Below are 5,157 nucleotides of genomic sequence, written 5' to 3' on the forward strand. Positions count from 1 at the left end.
GATAGATAGATAGGTAGGTAGGTAGATAGATAGATAGATAGATAGATAGATAGATAGATAGATAGATAGATAGATGATAGACAGGTAGATAGACAGACAGATAGATAGCAGATCAATAAATGATAGATAGATAGATAGATAGATAGATAGATAGATAGATAGATAGATGATTTAAAAACCCTGTTGAAAGAGACAGAGCAATTGATATAAAAGAGAAGGGGGAAGCCTCCATTTGGTGGCGGGTGATCAGACAAAAATAGCATTTGAATGAAAACACGGAAGGAGGGGGGACGAAGAGAGGGGAAGTCACCGGGGTCTACAGGAATAGAGCTTCCCTATGGTGGGTGATGGGTAATAGAACTGAAACAGAAGCTTCTTCAGAGAGGAGCATGGAGTTCAGTCTGTCTGCAGTGAGGAAAACTAAGAGAATGAAAGAATGAGACAATATGGGTAATGGTGGACATGGGGTGCACACATGGAGGGATTGGTGGAGGAGGCATGGACATGTATGTGGATGTATGTATGTAAGTGGGTGGGCAGGTAGACAGATGAACGGTTGGATGGATAAATGAGCTGGTGGATGGACAGACGGATGGGTGGACGAACGAATGGGCAGGTGGACGGACAGGTGGATGGTTGGATGGATAAATGCGTTGGTGGATGGACAGGCAGATGGGCAGGTAGACAGACAGGTGGATGGATAGATGGACAAATGGATGGATGGATGGATGGATGGACGGACGGACAGACGGACAGACGGACAGATGGAAGGACAGGTGGATGGGTAGACAGGTGGATAGATATATAAATGCATGGATGGGGAGGTATATGAATGGATAGGTGGGTGGAAGGATGGATGAATTGGCAGGGGGCAGGGGTGAGTTCTGGTTTTGTTTTTATTTTTTTCTGAAACCCACTATGTAACCTAGGAAGGTCTCAAACTTATGATGATCCCACTGCCTCAGCCTCACAAAAGATGGACTTATTTAGTGATAGGAGCAGCAAGCTGTGGCCCGGCTCCTGGCTAGCTTTACCTGAAATAATTACACGGAAATTGTATTCTTTTAAACACTGCCTGGCCCATTAGCTCTAACCTTTTACTGGCTAACTCTCACATCTTGATTAACCCATTTCTATTAATGTGTGTAGCACCACGAGGTGGTGGCTTACCGGAAAGGATTCTAGCCTACATCCATCTCTGGTAGGAGAATCATGGTGACTGACTCACTTCCCTTCTTCCCAGCATTCTGTTCTGTCTACTCCACCCACCTATGTTCTGACTTATCAGGCCAAGCAGTTTCTTTATTAATTAACCAATGAAAGCAACACATAGAAAGAAGACCCGCCTACATCAGACTTACAGATATGAGACACCATACCTAGCTTAGGTAGAAGTTTTAACAGAAGTCATCAGGACTCTTGGTTGCAACCGAACTACCTCTAATGCAAGCAAAATACGATTGTTCTGGATACTAGACCCAGGATCAATGCTTCCGTCTTGCCTGCCTGCCCCCACCTAGATTTATAGCAAACATTGGCTCTCTAAAGCTCTGAGGGGTGATGCAGCTAAAAGGAACAGAACCCAAAACATGTCTGATTTTCTCTCATTTCAACATATCCACCATGGAATCCTTTTCCATGTAACAGCCTCAGCTTAAACTTCTGAGAGGGATGCAGTGGTCTGATGTCAGGACAACGTGAGCATCAGAGGAATGGAGAGGGGCCTGGCCCAGAAGCGTCCATGTTGGAAGGTGGTACTGTGAAGTTCATGGGAGGTGACTGTTTCCTAAGAAGATCTGAGATTGAAGAGAGGTCAGGGCAGTCCAGAAAGTGGACACCAAAGGGGGCAGGGCAGCCTTGCCCTCCTTGGCCCTCAGCACTTGCAGGTCCTGAGAAAGCACTGAGCCCCTCCCCCAAGCCCCATGGGGCAGAGGCTTCTGAAGTTCTGGGCACTGGCCATGGACTCTCAGTCTGCTCGTGTGCAAAAACAATTTTAAAGCAAATTCTGAGCAATAAATAAATAAATAAATACCCCCTTGGGCTTCAGAATTCTGCCACCATCCAGTTCTGTCTGTCCCCAAATGGAAAAGATAATAATAAATTAACTGGTCTCTGTGATTTCTTCAGAGACTTTAAAATATAAATAAAATTTTGTTGTTGTTAAGAAGAGAAAAAAAGCAGGGCCTCAGCAGCCAACCCTGACCTCAAATTTCTGAGGATGATCTTAAACTTCTGTCTTGAACTCCTGTCTCTATCTCCCAGGTGTGAGGATTCCAGGCGGATACCACACAAGGTTTATGCTGTTGGTTCTGAGACACGGTCTTACTGTGGGTCCCAGGCTGGCCTCAAACTCACCATCCCCCTGCCTCAGTCTCCACAGCCATCTTGAGATGGCTAGATTCTTCTTTATAGGCACCCTGCAAGATCGCTGATTTTTTTTTCTTCAGCTTGATGTAGCTTGTTTAATTACTTACCTGCTTCTTGCTTTTGCCATTGTTCTGATAGACACTGAAGTCCTTGCTTCTTGTGTTGACCCCCCATGAGTCACCAGCACAGTGATAGCCACAGTGGACATTTAATGAGATCCTACATTTATGAAAGGGTAGATGGCATCTTTATAATGCTTACACTTAGGGAGCTAACATTGAATTGGAAGTTCAAGACCAGCCTGGAGTACACAACAAGACCCTACCTCAGAAATAAAAGTGAATAGGCAGGGGCTAGAGCTACAGCTGTCGGTAGAGGGCCTAACATGCCGGAAGCTCTGGGTTTGGTCCCTAGGATCGTATAAACAGGATGTGGGGATCCCATGCTAATGCTTGGGAATAGGAGACGGAATGATCAGATATTCAAGGTCATTCTCTGCCTCATAGTGTGTTAGAGGCTAGCCTAGGCTACATGAGACCCTGTCTCAATCACCCCATCAGTCAAGTAATAAATACATCCCTACTCCACCTTCCTGGGGTAGGGAGCTACAGGCCTTTAAAAGATGCTGATTTGGGAACCAGACTATGGGTCTGGCTTGTGGCAGAGCCTGAAGTACGCTTCTAAACACCCCTGGTGCCACAGTTCCTCCCCTAGGGCAGAAAATATCAAGGTTAATAACTCAGCTGATAAATGGAAGACTGGGCGGAGTGAGGCAGAGATGGTGGTTATTAAGTTCTGCCTGATGCGTGGATGAAAGGCCGTGTTTGGAGGGATTAGTACCATTAAGGATGAGCTGGGTCTGGTTCCGGCTTTAGCCAGGGGCTGGAGAAGGCCTCGGGAGCACTGTTCATGAAAGTGCCGCTGCAGAGGCAAGCTGGGACACACCGGCACTGTCATTAACCTCCGATCACCAGTTTCTGGCCTTCTACCAGGAAGAAAAAGGTCTGTGCCGCACCCTGAGAAGGATCCCGTGGACACAGGGACAAGTATCCTGGCTCCTAGTTCCTGTTCGCTGTGTGGCTTCTTCCCCAGGAGCTGAGCACCCACCGCATACCCAAGTGCGTCCCACCTGTGGTGCCTAACAGATTGTTGTAGCAACACTCTCAAGGGTCCAGCTCGAGATCACCTAATTTAAAGTTTAAAAAACTGAGACTTGGGGTGATGGTGCAATGGCCAGCTAAAGACAGACTCCAACTCCCATATCAAGGTCCAAGGCTGGGGTCTTCCAGTCAAGAACATGACCGGCCAGCCAGATACTGGCAATAAATAAATAAAATAAATAAGAGGTAAAATAAAACTCCTAGGGATCTTGATCTTGACCTCACACTTTCCTTCCTTGGCTGAAGAGACAGCTCAGTGGTTAAGAGCACTTGCTGCTCTTGCAAAGGACTCCCAAAGTCAGTCCCCCATTGCTCAGAGCCCATGGCATGTGGTTCACACCCACCTGTAACTCCAACTCCAGGGGATTCGATGCCACTGGCTTCCGTGGGCGTCTTCACTTTCACACACCCACACACATGCTCACACACCTACACATAATTAAAATTAAAATACACTCCTCCCCATTCCGGGATGCCTAATTTTGACTAGGTAAAAAAAAAAATCACCATAGAAATAGACCCCTAGGCGTTTCTGTGAGGCAGGCTCTAGATTGGATGAACTGAGCTGGGTGCACCTACCATAACTGTGGGCATCTCCATCCTTTGAGATGGGTTCCTGGAGTGAATTGCAAGGTGAAAGTGAGTTGAGTGCCTGCATTTCTCTCTCTCTCTTCTTCCTGACTGCAGGTGCCATGTGTCATACTCCTGCCTCCGCACCTTCCCCGTGATGACAAATCTGTCAAACTGTGGTGCAAAACAAACCCTTCCCTGCCCTAAGTTGTTTTTGCTATAGATTTTGTCTCATCAACAATGAAGTAACTAATACATCTCTTAGCAGCAGCACAATAGCTCTGCTCTTGGGACCTTTAGGTCCCTACCCCCTGGAGAGAGGTCCCAAGCGCATCTCTTGGAAGAATTTTCCAACTTTCAGATGGTCATAGAGCCAGAAAGATGGGTCTTTGCGCAGATTCAAGAAAACCTGGGGTTTCCTTACATCTTTAAATATCTTTTTCGTTGCACTTGTTTGTTTGTTTGATTGTTTGTTCCTGGGGGATTTGAGAGTACCACGGTGCATATGTGGAGGTCAGACATCAGCCCACAGGAGCTGACTCCTTTTGCCATTGAAGGTCCCCAGAGCTGAACTCAGGTTATCAGGCTTGGAGGCAAGTATCCTTTGCCCACCCAGCCATCTCAACCGCCCTTAGCACTCGGCCACCTACCTTGCTATCACATGTTGCCAAGTCTACTGGGAGTACACCTTGATCAGAGCCATGCTACCCGAGATTCCATGTAGGGCTTTCTAGATCTCAAGAGTCCTGTCTTAGTTTACCCAACTGTAGAATGGACACAATTGATTTCCTCACAGTTAAGAACATGAAACACTTCTCTTCCACCTTGAATTTCGCTCTTTATGATTGCATCCTAAAGATCTTAGGCAGGACTCTACAGATTTCTGTCTTCCTTCATTCATTCATTCAGTTAGTGGCTATTGAAATTACGTCACATCCTGTTCGTATTGAAAAGGAAGAAGTTAAACTTTCGTTATTTGCAGATGATATGATAGTATACATAAGCGACCCCAAAAACTCTACCAAAGAACTCCTACAGCTGATAAACACCTTTAGTAATG

The sequence above is a fragment of the Microtus ochrogaster genome, chromosome 2 (assembly GCF_000317375.1).
Source record: "Microtus ochrogaster isolate Prairie Vole_2 chromosome 2, MicOch1.0, whole genome shotgun sequence".
In the NCBI taxonomy this organism is placed as follows: domain Eukaryota; kingdom Metazoa; phylum Chordata; class Mammalia; order Rodentia; family Cricetidae; genus Microtus; species Microtus ochrogaster.